The sequence below is a fragment of the Phascolarctos cinereus genome, unplaced genomic scaffold (assembly GCF_003287225.1).
Source record: "Phascolarctos cinereus isolate Bilbo 61053 unplaced genomic scaffold, phaCin_HiC Scaffold_6;HRSCAF=336, whole genome shotgun sequence".
Lineage (NCBI taxonomy): Eukaryota > Metazoa > Chordata > Mammalia > Diprotodontia > Phascolarctidae > Phascolarctos > Phascolarctos cinereus.
In genome coordinates, this window is record NW_027556069.1 from 527460 (window position 1) to 549201 (window position 21742).

Consider the following 21742-nt stretch of genomic DNA (forward strand, 5'->3'; position numbering starts at 1 on the left):
TGCTTTAACCTGGGCCTTGAGGCCAAGTAAATCCTTCTGGAATTTCATGTCCTTGGGACTTTGAGGGACTCACTTCAGCTGTCTTGGCCTCATTTTCCTGTCTTGTGAAAAGAAGGAACTGGATTAGCTGACCCCTAGGGTCCCTTACAACTTTGAATCTGTGATCCAAGGATCCCCCTTTTCCCCCCTGTGTGCTGTGGGCAGGTTAATCTTAATGACCACCTCTAAGGATGTAAACTTGTAACTTAAAAGCCTTCAATGGCTGCCTCTTGAGAGAAGTACAAATTCCAGTTCAGTAGAATTTTAGTAGACAGACAGAAACTCTACTCTGTGTAGAGAATGGCTTTAGAAGTTCAAAGAGATATAATATTTAGATAAGCTTTGGTCACTTCACTCAGGAAATTTACATGTTTCCCATGCAGATATGACATGCACAACTAACTATACTATACAATAACAGAATATAAGGATGTAAGAAAGGCACAGAATCCTCTGTGAGATCCCAGGAGGTAAGGTCTTTGGGGATGGCATACTAGGGCAAGATTTCTGGAGAAGGTAGAATTCTACTTGGGCTTTATAAGATAAATTTAACAAATGGCTGTGATTCCAGGGTCCAGAAGTCGTTAATGGGGAAGGGAGGCATAGCGAATATACTGCACAGGGAGAGCATTTTCATCTTCTTGTAATGTAGATTAGGCTGTGTGTATGAGATCAAGATGAGAAGGACCATATGCTGTAGGGTTGAATGCCAGGCAGAAAGGTTGGACTTTAACTCAGTAGGCAATAAGATATCATTATGTGACTTGGAGCAGAGTAGTGCCAGGATCCAAACAATGCCTGACCCTAATTCTGGCAATAATGTGAAGGATAGATTGGAGGAGAGAGATAATGACACAGAACATTCTGTTATCAAGCAATTATTGCAGCAGTGAGAGCAGGCAGTAGTGAGGGCATAGAATAGAGGATTGACCTTGGGAGATTGACGATGGGAAGGGAGAGAGAAGCAAAAGGACTAGGTTATTGGCATACAGTAGGCACTTAACGCATATTTGTTTGAAAACCAGAAGAAAAAAAGATCTTTGGATTTCTCCATTAGGAGGTCATTGAAGATTTGGGAGAGAATAGTTTCACCAAGGTCATAGGAATGGGAGCCAGATTGCAAAGAGATGAGGAGATCCTGGTTATTGGCAAAGTAGAGGCCTCAGGCATAGACAAGTTTTCCATGAATTTGGCTGGTTCAGGGTAGAAGGAATGGCTCTCACTTCCCCCCCACCTTTATTAAGAACAAAGGACACTTGAGGCTGCTGACAGGAGGAAAGGACTGGAGAGGGAAAGACTGAAGATGGTAACAACAGTAAGGACTGACATTTCTGGAATTGTAAAGCTTGGTAAAGTTGTCTTTTTCATACCTGATCTCATGGAAGCCCCCACAACCACCCTGTCAAGTAGGAGCTTCTGGTATTCCTACCTACCTCATTTTACAGGTGAGGAAACTGAGGCTCACAGAGGCTCCCTTCTCTCTTTTTGTCAACAAGAGTCAGTATAAGGCAAAGGGAGGAGTGTGGATTTTGAACAGAGTACTTGGTCTTAACCCTGGGCTCTGCTAAGTATTGCCTCTATTGTTACATTAAAAACAGCATAAACAACTCCATTTTATTTTTTAACCACCATTTTGTGAAGTTAAGTTTCAACTCCATGTAAGTCACCTTGTTTTGGAGATGGCACAAGTTAACTCCCCCTCTCTACTATCACCCCACCACAAGGATACTACTCTACCCTTCACCTGAGTGTCTCCTGGTCTCCTCTACCAATAAGAAACCAGGTGGCTTAATCTGTCATCCTCTTTATCTCTCTCTCCAAATTGTATATTGACCATATAGAAACCAGAGTTCAAGGCCTCTTATGCTAATGAGAGTCTTGGGCTGATTTATTTTTTCCAACTACATACCTTGCTGAATAAATTTCTTGTCTGGGTGATACTCATTTTCTGTATTTCAGTGTAATGGTATGTTCTTGGACAAATCATGGAGACCTCCCTTTGTATGAGTTTTCTGCTTTGTAAGAGAGGGAGGGGAATCTAAAAGCAGCCAGGCCTGGAATACAGGAGTCACATTGGTAGAGTTTGGCCAGGGTACTGAGTACATGAGCACTGACCCTCTAAGAGATGCCTGGGGAGATGGGGAGCAATCAGATTGTGGGGAGGCCTGCATAGCAGATTTCCTCAGTCATTTCCCCTGATGACTCTTCCAAGCTTTCCCCTGTCTCCTCAAGCCCTCAACCAAAGCACTGCACACCCTACACACACTCTCACTGGTAGACCTAGCCCCCTCCTTCACTAAGGAAACTGAGGACACCTACATGGACTTTCTTTGATTCCCTTTCTCCACTCCTCAAACTTTCTCAGTACCCACAGCTGTTTTCTCCCCTCTCCTGCTTGTCTCATGACTCCTCACTAAAGCAAATCCTTCCACCTGTGCCAGCTGGGTCCTCACAACTTTGCTTGGTTGGACAATCATCCCCTCTCTCCCTGCTCTGAGTGCTGAGCTTGGCAGAGGCAGAAAGAATTAGGCTCAAATCCCAGCTCCAGGGCTTACTAGTTATGAGACCTGGGGTGGGTCTCTGAGCCTCAGTGTTGTCATCTGTGAAATGAGGCAGGTAAGCATACCAGTAGTTCCTGCTTCAGGGGTGGTTGTGAGGGTTGAAGGATATCAGGTATGGAAAGGGTACTCTGCCAAACTTGGGGCTCCATAAATGCCAGTTGTTATTGTTATCATCGTGTTCAGTCTTTGCCTCTCCTGTCCTTTCCATCTATCTACAGTCTCATCTCTCTAATATGGTTGCCTAGGAGACACTGCCAGGGTCCACAGTTCCACATCCTTATCTTCTCTCCTGGATGAAGGAGGGGGGAGTGTTGGCTGTGATGCTGATTGGTGGATGAGTCACTGCAGTGGAGGCTGCTGCAGGCTGCATGCTCTCCAGGGTGGGGGCAAAGAGGACCTTGGGCCAGGAAAACAGAGGATGGATGGGTGAGACAGTGCCTCTCTGCCCCAGATGCTTTGAAGCTGGTGAGTGAGATGTTGGAGGAGATTGGAGGTTGGGCTCTGTGAATCCATCTCCTCCTTCTTTCCCCTTCCTTCCTCTTCCTCTTCCCCATTCTCCTTTCCTCTTCTCTTTCCTCTCCCTCCTCTTCCTCCTTCCTGCTGTTTTTCTTCCCCCTCCCTTCTTCCTCTCTCTGGCCTGCTCCTTCCCCCTCTTCTTTCTCTTATCTTCTCCCTCTGTCCTTTCTCTTGTTTCCTCCCTACCTCTCCTCTTCTTGCTCTCTACTCCTTCCTTCCTTCTTTGTCCCCTTCATCTTCTCCCATTCTCCCATCCTTCCCTTTCCCTCTTTTTTATGCTGCTTCTTTTTCTTTTGCCTCCTCTCCCTCATCTGCCACCATTTTTCTCCTCTCCTCTCCTCTTTCTTACACCTCAGACCCCTTCCTTTCCTTTACCCTTCTCCCTGCTCTTCCCTGAACTATTCTTTCTCTTCTTCCTCCCTCCCCCTGCCTCTCTTATTTTCTATACTGCTCTTTTTTTCTTACCTCCACCATTTTCCTCCTTCCCCCTGTTCTTCTTTTCTCTTGCTCCTTACCTTCCCTCTTCCAACTCTCTTCTCCTTGTGTCCTGTTCCTCTTCTCCTGTTCCCCTATCTTTCCCTTTCTCTCCCTCTTTTGCTCCCCATCTCTTTCTCTTACCCCCTGACCCCCTCCTTCTTTCTCTAAGCTTCTCCCACCTCCTCCTGGGACTCTTCTTCCTCCTTCCATTCCTCTCCCTTACTCCCACTCCCTCTGCTTCTCCCCCTACTTTTCTTACTTCTTTCCTACTCTTTCTTTCTTTTATCTCCTCCACTCCTCCCTATGGCTTTTCCTCCCCCTCTTTCTCACTTCTTTTCTCACCTCCCCTCTTCTATCCTCTCCTTTCTCCTCTCCTCTCCTTCTAACTCTCCTCCTTCTCCCTTTCTCTTTCCCTTACCTCCTCCCCACCTTTTCTTTATTTTACCTCAGACCCATTCCTCTTCCTCTCCCTTCCACCTCCTGCCTTCTCCTTGCTCCTCCCCTAACTCCTTTCTTACCTTCTCCCACTCCTCTTTTCTCTTATTTCCTCCCCTCTGCCTCCTCTCTGCTCCTTCTCCTCCCCTCTTTCTCACCTGTTCTCCCTCCTCCCTCTCCTCCTCTCTCTCTCTTTGTGTTTTCTTCTCTCCCCACATTCTCTTTATTTTACTGAAGACTCTTCTCCCTGCTTCTCCACTTCCTTCTCTTTCTCTCCCTTCTCTTCTCTGTACTCCACCCCTAACTTTTTTCTCTTGCTTCCCTCCCCCTCATTCTTTCTCTTACCTTTTCCACTCCCCCTCCTCCTCCCTCTCTTCCTTTCTATTCTTTTACCTTCTCTTCCAACCTTCTCTTTCTCTGATGTTAGACCCTTCCTCCCCATATCCCTTCCTCATGCCTCTCCCCTCTCTTTCTTCTTCCCTAACTCTTCTTTCTCTTATCTCCTCCCCTCCCCCTCCTCCCTGCTCTTTTTACTCCTCTTTCTCATCTGTTCTCCTTCCTTCTCCTCTTTCCCTTACCTCTTCCACCATCCCTCCTCCCTCCTTCCCCTCCCCCTCCCCTTCTGCATCTCCTCTTTCTCTTACTTCTTTTTTCCATCCTTTCCTTCCCTTCCCTTGCCTCCTAGAATTTCGAGCTTCATGAAGGCTATCTTCCACACGAAGCCTTTCTGTGTCTTGGGGCAGCTGATAAAAGTTCTTGGAATTAGGGTCAAGTGGCTGGAATTAGGAGTAGACCGGACCCGGAGTCAGAAGACTCCAGTTCCAATGTGGCCTCAGACATTAGCTGTGTAACACTTGGCAAGTCACTTCACCTCTGTCTGCCTCAGTTTCCTTATTTGTAAAATAAGGATAATAATACCTCCCTATTGTTGCAGTCTGAGAAGTTGAGACCCCTCTATGACTAGACTACAGGACGGGGTTGTCTGGAATAAATTCACAGACTCAAGTGTTCTTTGAGTCAAGTTCGTAACGATTTATTGTTACGCTACATGTTGGAAAGAATTCTTAAGGAACCTGTGAGAGACTGAGGATGGAGCTAGGCTTTATATGAAAAAGGGCATGGGAAAGGAATGCCAGGGATACTAATTAGGTAATCTAAAGGTCCAGGTGTCTTTGGGAGCTATGGATGGAAAAGTGTAGGGAGTATATCAGACAGGGAGGGAGTTGTCAGAGGATCTTGGGAATCTGGCACGAGGATGAGTCCCTGGGCCAGCCAGGGACAAAAACTCCTTGGACCAGACAAGATACCCCTCTCTCTGTCCTGATTAGCAACAAGGAAAAGTTTTCTCACAAGAGAGGAGCTTACTAAGGAATTGAAAGGCTTCCAGATACATGGTCTTAGTGTTGGGAGCAGCCCAGCACTCTCTCACCCAGCTTTGTGCTAAGTAGTGACATTTCATTTTACTTCTTCCCCAGAATCCTCACCACCTGACCCACCCATCCCACAAAGGAAGGAATATCCCTTAGGGGTACAGATGGGGCCTGTTTGTAAAAGGTACTGAGCATGGATGCCCCATGGATCAGTATGATTACATGCTAATATTCCAGGTAAGACAGAAACTTTCAAAAGATTAACAAGAGTGTTATAGCTAGAAGGGGGCTGTAGCATTGTGTGCCAACTGAGAAGAGAAGGTTAAATAGGGAGTACCTACTAGGAAAGTAGCAGGAGGAATTCGGTCACAGGTGCAAGTAGGGAGTGTTCCCTCAGAACAGGTGGTACAGCTGGCAGAGGTAAAGTTCTGGGGACACTCATCACTGTAGGCATCCTTACAGGTGGTACAAGTCAATCCAGGGACAAAAACTCCATGGACCAGACAAGATACCCCTCTCTTTGTCCTGATTAACAAGAAGAAAAAGTTTTCTCACAAGACAGGAGGTTACTAAGGAATTGGGAGGCTTCCAGAGATGTGATCTGAGGGATGGAGCCTGAGTAGCCCAGCACTCTGTCACCCAGCTTTGTGCAACTGCACCAGGGAAAGAGATAAGTGTTTTGCTGAGGCCCACTCATGAGTAATTACTAGGCACAGTGTCCTTGGGCTGGGGGGGAAACTGCCAGGGATAGTGTTTCTGAGGCCAGGGAGAAATTGGAGTCCAAGCACCCCCTCACTATCAGGGTGGTTGTGAGGATTAAATGAGATAATGATTATAGAGCACTTAACCCAGTGCCTGGAACATTGTAGTCACTTAATACATGTTAGCTATTATTTGCAGGCGTAGTGGCATTTTGACTATGATTAACTATTTTGAGTGTTTTCCTAAAGTTGAGCCATCCTTACTATCCCTGGTATGAATCCACCTTTGTCATAATGAATGCCTTCTTGGGTGATTTGCTGTAGTCTTTTTACAGATTTTACTTACATTTGTTGAATCAATTTTCATGAATGATATTGGCATCTAGTTCTTTGTGCTTATCCTTCCATGGGTTAGATATTAGGAGTCTATTTGTCTCATAAAAGGATTATTGTAGGGTGCTTTCTTTCTCAGTGTTTGTGAATAATTTGTGTAGTATGAGTACTAATTGTTCTTTTAAACATTTGATAGAATTCTCCTGTCAAACCACAAGAACCAGGAGGTTTTTTTTTCCCTTTGGTAGTTCTTTTAATGTAAGCTCTATCTTTTTTTCTGAGACAGGGTTTTTAAGATCTTTATTTGGTCTCTGTATTTGGTAATTTTGAAAGTTTTTTTTTTTCTTTTGTATTCTCAGTTTTGGTTTTTTGCTTTTAGTGTATAACTGTAACTGATTATTCTTTTAATTTCTTCCGGTTTTGTTGTGATTTTCCCTTGATCTTTGGCTAATTTGTTGCTTTGATTTTCTGCCTATTTAACCAGATTGGTGAATCAGTTAATAAGTTTTCATTAAGTGGGTACTATGCACCAGTCACTGTGCTCAGTGTTGGGGATGTGAAAAAACAAACAAACAAACAAAAAGACAGTCCCTGGCCTCAAGGAGCTTGCAGTGTTTTGGGAGACAATAATGTTGAAAAGGGAGCTGAAAAGCTGGGGATGGGGTTAAGGGGGCTGGGGAAGTAGGCACCCAAGCACAGCCCAAAGAGTGCAAGCTGGTGGGAAATGAAGAGATGGCTGTCCTGGGAGCCCTCTGGAAATGGGGGAGTTCTTTGCTCTGCAGCCCTCCACTCTCAGGTATGGAGAGCACTGTGGCAGTGTGAGTGCCAAAGCTGATGAAGTCCCCCTGGGATGATGAGTTTCCTGATAGGAAGTTTCCTGGGGCCTGGTGGTGTCCAAGGCATGCAGGACGGTGGGAGATTTTGCTAGTCTTTTCAGAGAACCAGTTTTTAGTTATCGTTTCTGCAGAGATTTCATTATTTTTTGGTTTATTTCCAATTTATTTACTTCCCTAATTTCTAATATGTCCCCTTTGTGCTTAAAGTTGTGTGTTCACTTTGTAATTTTCTAAATTTATATTCAATTGGTTAATCTTCTTTTTTCTATGTTTGTAGGGATATGATTTTCCCCTGGGTAAACAGAGAGGGATGTTGAAATGTCCTGCCATTATTGTGTTGCTCTCTGTGTATTCTTGTGGCTCTGTTCATTTTTCCTTTATTAATTTGGATGTTGAGATTTGGAGTATATAAGTTTATTACTGGTATTTGTTTATTGTCTATAGTTCCTTTGAGCATAATGTCATTTCCTTGTTTATCTGTTTTTACATTTCTGTTTTTTTACTTTGACAGTGTGATTGCTATATTTCCTTTTTAGATTCACTTAATACATAGCAATTTTTTTTTTCTGGGCCCTCATTTTTATTCCATGTATCTCTCTTTTTTATTGACGTGTTCTGTTTGTCACATCATCACAGTTTCCTATGTATCCTTTCTACATATTCTCCCAGAGAACCATCTCACATGACAAATAGTATTTTTTGAGAGGACAAAGCGGGGTGGGGAGGGGGAGAGAAATGTAACTGATCGAGATATTTAAAAAGTCTGAAAACATGCAGTGTGTAAAACCTGTGAGTCTCTCATCTCCAAGAAGAGGTAGATTGGCTGTGTCTTCTCATCTGTCTTTTTCTGAGTCCTCCTTGATCTTATAGTTTTATTTCACTTACATTTTTGTTTTTTGGTGTGTCGTTGTTCTTTCCATTTACATTGATGTACTTAGTGTGTAGATTGTTTTCTTGTCTCTGCTACCTTTCCATGCTTCTCTGGATTCATCACACACATCATTTCTTACAGTACAAGCATCTCCCACTACATTCACATACCACAGTGTATTTAGCCATTCCCCAGCTGATGGACATCTATTTTGTTTCCAATTCTTAGCTATCAGAAAAAACTGCTGCTATGAATATTTTGGAACATGTGGGGTTTTTTTCCCTCTCATTGATGACTGCTTTGTGGTATGAGCCCAGCAATGGAGTCTCTGGTTCAAAGGGTGTTTTAATCATTTAATTTGCATGATTCCAAATTGCTTTTCAAAATGGAAAGCTCCACCAACAATGTATTAGTGTGCCTCTTTTCCCATAACTCCTCCAACACGGACTGTTGCCATTTTTTGGGTCAATTTGTAGGGTGATACCTCAAGCTTGTTTTGATTTGAATTTATCTCATTATTAGTGATTTGGAATGTTTTTTCATATGGTGAATATTTTGCAGTTTTTCTTTTGTGAATTGTTGGTTTATAACCTTTGGCCATTTACCTATTGGTGAATGGCTATTAGTCTTATTTACATTTGTTAATTAATTGCATATGTATCTTGGCTACCAAAGTCATATTCGAGAAACTTGATAGAAAATTCCCCCCTATTTGACCACTTCCCTTATTATTCTAGATTAATTAATATTGTCTGTGCATAAGCTTTTCAGTTTCAAGTAATCAGAGTTATCTATCTTTAGTAATCACCTCTATTTCTTGCTTGGTTAAGAATATTCCTACTTATTACTGTGAGAGGTATATGATCTGTTTTTCTTCTAATTTTTGTTATAGCGTGATCTTTAATATTAAGGTAGGGTATCCATTTAGAATGTATCGTGGAGTGTGTTCTAAGGTATTGTTCTAAGCAAAATTTCTGCCAGACTGCTTTGTGGTTTCCCCAGCAGTTTTAATCAAATAGGGAGTTTTTCCCTAGGTGAATTATGTTTTCCACATTATCAAGCATTGGACTGAGTTCCATTCTTTCTGATTCACGGTTGTCTAATCTGTTCCAATAACCTGTCTTTTTTTTAAAACAAATACCAGAAGATTTTGATGACTGCTGCTTAATAATATAGTTTGAGGTCTGGAAGTGATATTCCCTCTTCATTCTAACTTTTTTTCAATCATTTACCATGCTATTCTAGATATTTTGTTTTTTCTAATGAATTTTGTTATTATTTTATCAAGTTCCATAAAGTATTGCCTTGGTAATTCAATTTGTATAGCATTAAAAATGTAAATAAATTTGGATGATATTGTCACGTTTTTGATGGCTTAGTTTTATCTCCTCTTTATTTATATTTATTCCTTGAATTTCTTCCTCTTAGTGCTATTGCTAGCATTTCCAGAAGTATAAAAATAATTGGGAGAATAGATATCCTTGCTTCATTGCCATATTTATTGGAAATGCTTCTAGTGTATCCTCACTGCATAAAATGCGTGCTTTGGTTTTCCATAGATGCTTTTTTTTAGGATATTAAAAGGTCTTTCCATGCCAATACATTGAAGAGGTTTTATCATAAAAGAATGTTTCACTTTGTCAGATACTTTTTCTGCAACCATGGAGATGATCATGTGGTTTTGGGTGTTTCGCCTTTTATTATGATTTGTCATATTTTTTGTTTTTCTGATGTTGAACCAACCTTGTTTTTATGGTGTAGATACTGTTTTATCATAATGAGTGATTTCTTAGATAAATAACTGCAGTTTGTTTAATAGAATTTTGTTTGAAATTTTTGAATCAGTGATGGTTAATGATATTGGCCTATAGTTTTCTTTCTGTGTTTTATCTTTCCTTAGTTTAGGTATTAAGACTATCTTTGTATCATGATAGGATTCTGATAAGGTGCTTTCTTCCTCCATTTTTGAGAATAGTTTGTCATGTACATATATTTACTTTTCTTTAAATTTTGATAGAATTCTGTGAATCTTATCAGGTTCAGGAATTTTTTTTGTTGGCAGTGCTTTGGTCCTGCCTGTTGCTCCAATTGTTTTGTGACAGTCCTCTGGCATAAGGGAATCTGTCCTGGAGGACATGTGGTTCCCCTATTGACCCTTGCTTTCCACAATTGGACTCATAGTGCTCTAGTCACCCGTTGTAGCTGCAGCTGTCAATAGGCCAGGTCCTTGTCCAGGTACCCCTTTTATGTCTAAGGAGAGGCCCATGGAACAGCCAGATATGTCAGGGAAAATGACCCCTTAATGAGTTCTTGTACTGAGAATAACGTGTAAAACAAGAGGAGTCAGTTCAATGTCAAGCTTATTGTAAACAATGAGGAAGAGGGGTAATGGGAGAGAGAAAATGGGGGCCCAACCTACAACTCATTCATGTACTCTAACATAGACTATACACTACATATGGGCAGTGCTACATGGGGGAGCAGAGAGACATGGGTCCATTCAGCAGAAAGGGAGTACTCCAGCATAGACATATACTCCTGCTGGAGGGCAGAGGGTGCTTTAGCAGGAAGGGATGCGCCTATTGAAGGGGAAGGGATGTGCCAAAGTACTCTTCTGAGAGTAAGGTTCTTATACTATGATTCTGGATGGATTCCCTGTTGCTGCCTGAATTGTGTATCAGGGGTCAGGGCAATATACTATTTTGGGGGATTTCTCACGAGGGAGAAGTATTGTTTGGGGGGTTTCCATGTCAGGGAGAAAACTGATCTGGTGGTAGCCAAAATATTATTTGTGGCCCACAGGTGTAACAACCTTTCAAAAATATTATTGTCAGTATTTTTAGTCTTATAACAATGGTTTCCATGCATAGATATAAGCTAGAGCCTCCCTTAAGGGGAGACTGTCATGGTGGTCAAGACCACTAGGCCTAATTTTATAACCACCCATGACCCATACATTGACAAAATCTGTTGGGGGCAGTGCCTGTTGGTAAATAAGCCTTAAAGAGGCAGTGGTACATAGGGAAGGAAAGCAGAGTGTCTCTGGTCATTGAGCAACCTCGAGCGCTCTTTTCTGCCCTGGAACTGTGAGGAGAGTCCCCCCTCCAATGTGGCCATAAGCTGTGGCGTGCTAGTGCTTTTCCTTGCCCTGGGACTTCCACACAGGACTGAGACCCTGATCCAAGTATGGGCAAAGCAACAGAGTCCTGCCTCAGTGCCAGCAAAGATACTCCTGTAATCTCCTTCTGAGATTGGTTGACCCCCTTACCATCTGTGGGCTGAGAGCTCCAGAAGCAGCTACTGCAGCTCCTGCTGCTGATTCAGTGGCTCCCAAGGCCTGCTTCGGGTTTACTGGGGCCTGATCTGCACTGGTGCAGCCTGCGCTGGACTGTGTTCCACTGTCACCCAGGTGCAACAGACCTGTTTCCTGCTGAGCTTCTAAGTTGTGTTTGACTGGAAAATTATTTCACCCCATCCTTTTGTGGGTTCTGCTGTTCCAGGAATTGTTTTATGGCATTAGTTAAAGGTGTTCAGAGGGGTTTGAGGGACAGCTCATATGAGTTGCTGCGTTTTCAACATCATCTTCTCAAGATTGTTTTAATTTGCATTTCTCTAATCAATAATGATTTAGAGCATTTTTCCATATAACTATAAATTGTTTTGATTTCTTCATTGGAAAACTACATGTTTATATCCTTTGACCATTTATCAATTTGAAATGACTTGCATTCTTATAGATTTGAGAAAGTTCTTTATATATTTGAGATATGAGACATTTATCTGAGGAACTGTCTATAATTTTTTCCCCCAGTTTTCTGCTTTCCTTCTGATCTTGGCTACATTTGTTTTATTCATACAAAAACATTTTAATGTAATCAAAATTATCCATTTTGCCTCTCACAACACTCTCTATCTCTTGTTTGTTCATAAATTTTTCACCTATCCGTAAGGCTGATAGATAATATATTCCATGTATTTCAAATGTTTTTGTAACATCCTATTTTATATCTAAGTCAAATATCCATTTTGACCTTATCTTGATAAATGGGTGTAAGATATTGGTCTCTGCACAATTTCTGCCAGACCGCTTTACACCTTTCCCAACAATTTTTTTTACCAAATAATGAGTCCTTATCCCAAAAACTTAAATCCTTACACTTAGCAAACACGTGGCAACCATATTTATTTGTTGCTGTAGACTGTATGTCTACTCTGTTCCACTGATCTACTTTTCTCTTTCTTATCCAGTAACACATAGTTTTGATAATTACTGCTTTATAATAATGTTTAAGATCTGGTACTACTAAACCTCATTCCTTTACATTTCTACTAGCAGTTCCTGTGATATTCTTGACCTTATGTTCTTCCAAATGAATTTTGTTATTATTTTTTCTACTGCCATAAAATAATTTTTGGTAATTTAATTGGTATGGCATTGAATACATAGATTAATTTTAGTAAAATTGCCATTTTTATTATATTGGCCCTGCCTACTCATGAACAATTAATATTTCTCCATTTATTTAAACCCAACTTTATTTGTGTATGAAGTTTTTTTTTTTTATTTTTCTGGTTTTGTTTATATAGATCCTGGGTTTGTTTTGGTAGGTGTATTCCCAAGTATTTTATACTGTCTAAAGTTATTTTAAATGGGGTATCTCTAACTATCTATTCCTGTAGGACCTTGTTGGAAATATAAGAATGCTGATGATTTATGTGGGTTTACTTTATATCCTCCTATTTTGCTGAAATGATTAATTATTTCAGTTAACTTCTTAGTTTAGTCTTTAGGATTTTCCAAGTGTATCATCTGCAAAAAGAGATAGTTTTATTACCTCATTCCCTATTCTGATTGCTTCTATTTCTTGTTTTTTTCCTATTGGCATTGGTAGAATTTCTAATACAGTATTAAAAAATATTGCTGACAGTGGGCATCTCCATTACAAATAGTGCTTGTTAATGGTTTTAGGTAAATGTTTCTTATCAGTTTAGGGAAAAGTCTATTTATTCCTATACTATCAAGTGTTTTTTAATAGAAATGAGTGTTGTACTTTATCAAATGCCTTTTCTGCATCTACTGATATTATCATATGATTTTTGTTACTTTTATCATTGATACAATCAACTATGTTTATAGTTTTACTTACGTTAAACCATCCCTGCATTCCTGGTATGAAACCAACTTGGTCAAAATCTATAATTTTTGTAATATATTGTTGTAATCTCTTAGCTAGTATTTTATTTAGGATTTTTCATTCCATATTGTTAATAAAATTGGTCTATAACATTCTTTCTCTGTTTTGACTCTTCCTGGTTTAGGTATCAGCACCATATTTGTATCATAAAAAAAATTTGGTAAGACTCCTTCTTCACCTATTTTCCCAAATAGCCTGTATAGTATTGGAATTAATTGTTTTTTAAATGTTTGATGGAATTCGCATGTAAATCCATCTGGCCCTGGAGATTTTTTCCTAGGGAGTTCATCAGTAGCTTGTTCAATTTCTTTTTCTGAGATGGGGTTATTTAAGTATTTTACTTGCTCTTCTGTTAATCTGAGCAATTTATATTTTTGTAAATATGTATCCATTTCACTAAGATTGTCAATTTGTTGGCGTATAGCTGGGCAAAATAATTCCTAATTATTGTTTTAATTTCCTCTTCCTTGGTGGCAGATTCACCCTTTTCCTTTTTGGATACTAGTAATTTGGTTTTCTTCTTTCTTTCTTTTTTTTAAATTCAATTGACCAAAGGTTTATCTATTTTAATGGTTTTTTTCATAAAACCAGCTCTTAGTTTTATTTATTAGTTCTATTGTTTTCTTAATTTCAATTTCATTAATTTTTCCTTTGGTTTTCAATATTTCTTATTTAGTGTTTAGTTGAGGATTTTTAATTTGTTCTTTTTCTAGTTTTTTTAGTTGTATGTCCAATTCATCGTTCTCCTCTTTTTCTATTTTATTTATGTAAGAATTTAGAAATATAAAAGTTCCCCTAAGAACTGCTTTCACTGTATCCCATAAATTTTGGTATGTTGTCTCATTATTGTCATTCTCCTGAATGAAATTATTTATTGTTTCTATGATTTGTTGTTTGACCCAATCATTTTTTAGGATTAGATTATTTAGTTTCCAATTGTTTTTTAGTCTATCTTTCCATGGCCCTTTATTACATATAATTTTTATTGCATCATGATCTGAAAAGGATGCATCTAATATTTCTGCCTTTCTGCATTGGATTATGAGGATTCTATGCCCTAGTACATGGTCAATTTTTGTGTAATGTTCTATTCACCTCTTTCACTTCTTTCTTGTTTATTTTGTGGTTAATTTTATCTAGTTCAGAGAGGGGGAGGTTAAGGTCCCCCACTAGTATAGATTTGCTGTCTATTTCTTCCTGTAACTCCCTGAACTTCTCCTCTAAGAATCTGGATGCTATACATTTGATGCATATGTGTTTAGTAATGATATTACTTCATTGTCTCTGGTGCCTTTTAGCAGGATGTAATTTCCTTCCTTATCTCTTTTGATTAGATCTATTTTTGCTTTTGCTTTGTCTGAGATCAGGATTGCTACCCCTGCTTTTTTTTTTTTTTACTTCAGCTGAAGCATAATTTATTCTGCTCCAGCCTTTTACCTTTACCCTGTATGTGTCACTCTTTTTCAAATGTGTTTCCTGTAAACAACATATTGTAGGATTCTGGTTTTTAATCCATTCTGCTATCTGTTTCTGTTTTATGGGAGAGCTCATCCCATTCACATTCACAGTTATGATTACTATCTGTGTCTTTTTCTCCATCCTTTCCCCCCAGTTTGTTTTTCTTTCTCTTTTGTCCTTCCTTCCCAACATTAGTGTTTTACTTTTGACTACTGCCTCCTTCAGTCCCTCCTCCCTTCTGTTATCCCTTTCCTTTTCCTTCCCCTTTACCCTTACTTTACCCTCCCTTCTATCCCCCCCCACCTTTTCTTTCCCTTTTTCCCTCCTACTGCCTATGGGGCAAGTCAGATTTCTATACCTAATTGATTATGTTATTCCCTTCTTGAGCCAAATCTGATGAGAATAAGGTTCAAACAATGTTCACCCCCTCCTTCTTTCCTCTGCTGTAATAGGTTTTGTGTCTTTTTCTGCAATGTAATTTACCCTTGTCTGCCTCCTCCTTTCTCAGTACATTTTCTAAGATCAGATTAATCCACTTATTTGGATCCATTTAACCCACTTGATTAGATTTTTTTTATCATCACATCAAAGTCAGCTAATATTCACCCTCTTAATGTGTACTCCTTTAACATGGTGTTATGACAATACAGTTCTCAAGAGTTGCAAATGTCATCTTTCCTTGTAGGGATGTAAACAGTCTGCCCTTATTAACAACATTTTGTATTGTTCTGTCCCATTTTCCTTTTTATGTCTTTCTTGAATCTTGTACTTGAAGATCAAATTTTTTGTTGAGCTCTGGTCTTTTTAGCAGGAAGGTTTGGAAGTCTCCTATTTCGTTGAATATCCATCTCCTCCTTTGAAAAATCATGCTCATTTTTGCTGGGTAGTTGATCCTTGGCTGCAATCCAAGCTCCTTTGCCTTCTGAAATATCATGTTCCAGGCCCTGCAGGCTTTTAATGTAGAAGCTGCAAGGTCCTGTTTAATCTGGACTGTGGTTCTATGATATTTAAATTGTCTCTTTCTGGCTGCTTACAGCACCTTCTCTTTCATCTGGTAATTTTGGAATTTTGCTATTATGTTGCTTGGCATTTTCAATTTGGGATCTCTTTCAGGTGGTAAGCCCTGTATTCTTTCTATGGTTATTTTTCCTTCTGGTTTCAGTATTTCAGGGTAGTTTTTCCTTTGTGATTGCCTGAAAGATACTATCCAGGCTCTTTTTTTCATCATGACTTTTGGGTAGTCCAATAATTTTAAAATTGTCTCTCTGGAATTAATTTTCCAGGTAGATTTTTTTACCGATGAGGTATTGTATGTTTTCATCTATTTTTTCATTTTTTTGTTTCTGTTTGACTGATTCTTGCTCTCTCATAGAGTCGTTAGTTTCCATTTCTAGTTTTTAACAGATTGTTTTGTTCTGTTAGTTTTTGTACTTCTTTCTTCAATTGGCCATTTGTATTTTTTAAGGACTCTTCTACCTCTCTCATTAGACTTTTAAATTCCTTCTTGAGCTCTTCTAATAAGGCTTTTTGGGCTGCAGACCAGTTCATATTCCCTTCTGATGTGGCAGGTGTGGGTTTGTTGACAATGTTGTCCTCTTCAGAATTTCTGTCTTGATCTTCACTCTTCTAATAATGATAGGTTTCTTTTTACTCATGCTGTCTTTATTCGCTGGCCTTTAAAGAGATTGAGCTCTCCTGCTGGGGAACAGAGGGCACTGACCCAAGCTTCTTGTGTTGGGAGCCTAGGTCTTGGTCACTGGCTTTGTGTGCTGGGGCCTCTTATGTTGGCAATTGGAGGCTGTAGGGTTTTGAAAGCTTCCCTCGTGTTGGGCTGGAATCAGCAAGGCTGGAACTTTCAGGCAATTCTGGGTAGCCTGCTTTTCCTTTCCATTTGCTTTCTTCAGCTCCTTTTAGATGGATGCTACAGGGTGCTTATCTGCCTGGGGCCCCTTGCAGTGCTGCCTCCCTCTTTCTGCTACTGCACTGGGAGATTCCTTTGCAGTAGAGTGTTGAGGCACATGGTGGTTTTCTGAGCTGATTTCCACTGGTTCCCCTGCCCTCACTGAGGTACTTGGAGGTCTAGGTGTTGGTGTTTGTCTATTCTACCACCTGGGCTTCAGGATCTCTTCCTATTTGACAGTTGGAGACTATAGGGTTCTGAAAGCTTACCTGGTGTTGGGTTGGAATCAGCAAGGCTGGAACTTTAGGAAGACTCTAGGTTGCTTTCTTCACCTCCTTTCAGATGAATGCTGCGGGGTGCTTATCCACCTGGGACCCTTTCTAGTGCTGCTTCCCTTATTTTTGCTGAGGCACTGGGAGACCCGTTTGCTAGGCAGCTGCACTGCTGTTCCCCATTTTTCTTCTAGTTCAGCTGTTCCAGGTTTTTGTTTGTTTTGTTTTGTTTTCTGGCATAATATTTTCAAGGTTTTCAGAGGTTGATAGGGGAGGGTAAGAGCAACTAATTTTTTACTCCGCCATCTTGGCTTCCGGAATTGGAGGACTTAAGAATTAAGATTTGGGAAGAGTGAAGGACTGAATCAAATGAGATTACCTTCGGGCTCCTTTACCTGCCAGAGGCATTTCTTCTGTGGTGTTCGAGGGTTTCATTGTGCAGGAGGTGCCCTTCTGGGAGAAGGAAAGCTATGAGGATTTTCCATTGGGCCATCTGAGGAAGAAATGGATTGAAATGATGTAGATATTTTCACATGCATTTCCTGAGAAAGTTACCACATTGTTCCTGATGACCCTTTGTTCCCTTGCCTCCTATCTGCAGGCTCTCCTTGATATAGCCCTTGGCTCACATCCTTCCGGGGATTGCAATGCACAAATGTTCTTCAGTGCATGGCCCACCTTTCTAACATCTCAGTGGGTGATGGCTAACATGGCAGAGAAGTTGTATTTGGAGCTGGAAATCTTGTATTGCTCTGGTGTCCCAAGCATGTGAAGCCCAGGAGAATGAGGGGCTGTCATTTCCTCACCCATTCTGGCACAACGGCTTCACTTCCGCACTGGGATTGAAGCCCAGTTTCTGCCATGCAAGCTCTTTACTTCCTAGGCCATGGAGAGATTCAGTGGAACAGCCAGAACCCACAGGTGTGGGCAAGGAAGTGGGCTTGTGCTCAGGGCATGTAGAGTTGTCCTGTGATGTTAGGAAAGTGAAATCTTTGCAGGTCTTGCTCTGCATCCTTCCATGTACCTGGAAGCAATTCCATGTCATCTCAGGAAGCCCAATGTCAGCCAGCCTCACAGTAGAGAACCTTCTAGATGGAAAGAGTTTCAACCACTCCTTTGATAGCCTTAAGCCAAGAGAGGTATTCCTTGACAAGGCTCCATATTTCCAGAAATGACAAAGACAGGCCCTCTGGCCTCCAAGTATGGTCATGGGTGATTGTATTAGGCTTTGCCCAGTGGCCTTTATGCATGTTATGGATATCCTGCAGTCTGACAAAGTTTCCTGTATTGAACTGCATGTTGAAGGCAGCTTGTGTTGAAAATGTATTTTTTTTTTTTAGTTTTTAGAATTCAACTTTCGATTCCATAAGATTTTGTTTTCCAAATTTTCTCTGAATTCCTCTCCTCTCCGCAGCCCAAGATGATGTGCAATCTCATATGGGCTCTATGTGTACCTTCACGTTAAACGTCCTTTCCCGTTGATCATGTTGTCAAGGAAAATTGGAAGCAATGGGAGGAACCACGGCAAAAAAAGAAAGAAAATAAGAGAGAGATCAAGGAAGACAGAGAGAGAGAGTGAGAGGTCCAATTGTATGCTGCCATCATCCTTCATATTCCATGGTTGTTTTTCTCGTTATGGATAGCATTTTCCATCACGAGCTTTGTGGAGTTGCCTTAGATGCTTCCATTGCTAAAAAGAGGTAAGCCCATGGAAGTTAGTCATGGCCCCATGTTGCTGGGAATATGTACAATGCTCTCCTGGTTCTGCTCACTTCACTCAGCTTCCATTCCTGTAAATCTCTGCAGGTTTTCCTGAAGGCCAAAGGCAGCTCACTCACCATTCAATGCAGTTCATTTGTCTCATCTTCCCGCTACCATATGGTTTGGGTGGATTCCAAGTGTGTGGCAGGTGGATGGAGGACAACTGCCAGACAATAGGATCCAAGCACGTGTGGTCAAGGCCCCCTCCTTGTCTCTAGTAAGTGATCATATTTGCCGTTTTTCCTTCTTTGTCCCACGTGGCATGAAACATCTTGTTGAGGGGAAGGCCCCAGCCTCCTCCTCAAAGCCTCTGTCAAATTTTCTTAGTTAGAATTGAAGTCCTGCCATTCTGGGAGAGCAGGTACCCAAGAAGGGAGGGCTCTCCCTTTCATACCAATATTGATTATGCCACAGGAAACCAAATATCTCTTTGTGGGAAGCAATGCCCCATCGATCAAGTGTGCTTTTCCCATAGGCTTTCCAGGAAGGTTTTCAAGTGCAGAATGGGACCTGATTTCCCAGTGGAGGCTGCCTCCTTGAAGAATGTAAGTATCAGATGCAATGGCATTTCAGAACCTTGTCTCCCACCTAGCCTTGACTCTGCTTAGATGGTGATGAGTAGAAAATAGAGAAAGCAGAGTAGTCAAAGTGCTTGGATCCAGAATGTTGGTTGGAATCCTCCCTTGCATTCTTTTTGCTGGTCTTGCTCTGTGTGGCTTGAGTGAGCAGGAACACTTTTCCTCAGCCTTGGTTCCAAAAAGGCCACCTTTTTCATGTTGGGGAGGGCAAGATGTCACATTTCTCAATGGGGAGCCATGTGGGTGCCCTTGAATTTATGGCTCTGCACACATCTGATGTGACTCCGCAGGACTATTGCAGTAACTGAGCAATTTGGAGGAGCTTCCTTTGTAGGATTTGAGCTCAGTGTGTGATAGAAGACTGCTTGGATAGATGGTCTGCAAATCGGGATTGGCCAGGAGGCAGAGCAGACACATGGGTGTGCCAATGACCCATATTTGGGTAGTGTACCGCCATTGGCATTTTTCCAGGCTGTGAAATAGCAGATAGGAGAGAAGGGAAATGCCCACTCCATTACAGGGAAGAATTAAGATTTGGGAAGAGTGAAGGACTGGATCAAATGGGATTACCTTTGGGCTCCTTTACCTGCCAGAGGCATTTCTTCTGTGGTGTTTGAGGGTTTCATTGTGCAGGAGGTGCCCTTCTGGGAGAAGGAAAGCTATGTGGAGTTTTCATTGGGCCATCTGAGGAAGAAATGGATTGAAATGATGTAGATATTTTCACATGCATTTCCTGAGAAAGTTACCACATTGTTCCTGATGACCCTTTGTTCCCTTGCCTCCTATCTGCAGGCTCTCCTTGATATGGCCCTTGGCTCACATCCTTCTGGGGATTGCAATGCACAAATGTTCTTCAGTGCACGGCCCACCTTTCTAACATCTCAGTGGGTGATGGCTAACATGGCAGAGAAGTTGTATTTGGAGCTGGAAATCTTGTATTGCTCTGGTGTCCCAAGCATGTGAAGCCCAGGAGAATGAGGGGCTGTCATTTCCTCACCCATTCTGGCACAACGGCTTTACTTCCGCACTGGGATTGAAGCCCAGTTTCTGCCATGCAAGCTCTTTACTTCCTAGGCCATGGAGAGATTCATTGGAATGGCCAGTACCCACAGGTGTGGGCAAGGAAGTGGGCTTGTGCTCAGGGCATGTAGAGTTGTCCTGTGATGTTAGGAAAGTGAAATCTTTGCAGGTCTTGCTCTGCATCCTTCCATGTACCTGGAAGCAATTCCATGTCATCTCAGGAAGCCCAATGTCAGCCAGCCTCACAGTAGAGAACCTTCTAGATGGAAAGAGTTTCAACCACTCCTTTGATAGCCTTAAGCCAAGAGAGGTATTCCTTGACAAGGCTCCATATTTCCAGAAATGACAAAGACAGGCCCTCTGGCCTCCAAGTATGGTCATGGGTGATTGTATTAGGCTTTGCCCAGTGGCCTTTATGCATGTTATGGATATCCTGCAGTCTGACAAAGTTTCTTGTATTGAACTGCATGTTGAAGGCAGCTTGTGTTGAAAATGTATTTTTTTTTAGTTTTTAGAATTCAACTTTCGATTCCATAAGATTTTGTTTTCCAAATTTTCTCTGAATTCCTCTCCTCCCCACAGCCCAAGACTGTGTGCTATGTGATATGAGCTCTGCATATACCTTCATGTTAAACATCCTTTCCCTTTTATTATGTTGTATAGAAGAATTGGAAGCAATGTCAGAAACCATGTCCCCTGTATAACTCTGAGCAGTGGGGTCTAATCCAGAGTATGGTTTTCCATGTTGCCCTCAGAATTTAATCATTTCTCAGGAAAGTATATGTTCTGGGAACCTGGCTAGTTCATTGGAACATGTCAAGTTTATTCATATTCTCACATGGTTTTATTCCTCCAGGAACTTTTTTTGTTAGAGTCTCCATTTAAATTCTAATTGAGAATGCAGTCTTTACATTCTCACCCATGGTTTGGACACTCTTCCTGGGACTTTCCCAATTGGACTCTGAAATCTATACCCCCGAATATCTCCAGCTTGTAGTGAGAGTGTTGGTGCTTCCCTGAAGTGGTGATGTTTTCTTATATTATTGCTATCCTTCGTATTCTTAGCTTGGTTATAGTCATATTGTTAAGTGTATGTTGCTGTAAATCTAGTTTTTCTCTACTTGTATTATAATCTTAATTAAAGCTACCTTCACTGCTCTTTCTAGGAGTGTGTCTTATTGTAGGAGCAAATTTGAAGCACATTTTTCTTCCTTAATCATACAAATTGCTGTCAGTAATAGGAATCGCTATACAATATGCCATTCCTAACTAGAAATACTAGAACTAAGCTTAAAGATCAGTACATTCCCAGTTGGAAAGATTAGTCTCATGTCTCTCTGGCTAAAAGAATGGGCTAACGAGCCAGGCCTCTGTGATGATTGGGTACCTTGGTTAAACAAGGGGAACCTTTACAAGTGA

General features: G+C 41.0%; 1 long non-coding RNA gene across 1 annotated transcript; it reads left to right on the forward strand.

Moving 5' to 3' along the window:
- Positions 1–2891: 2891 nt before the first annotated feature.
- Positions 2892–21486, forward strand: LOC110202238 (uncharacterized). Its single transcript, XR_002322671.2, has 7 exons — positions 2892–3065; positions 5504–5635; positions 13459–13494; positions 18379–18664; positions 18771–18942; positions 19201–19270; positions 20096–21486. It is a non-coding gene; the product is annotated as an uncharacterized LOC110202238 (long non-coding RNA).
- The last annotated feature ends 256 nt before the right edge of the window (positions 21487–21742 follow it).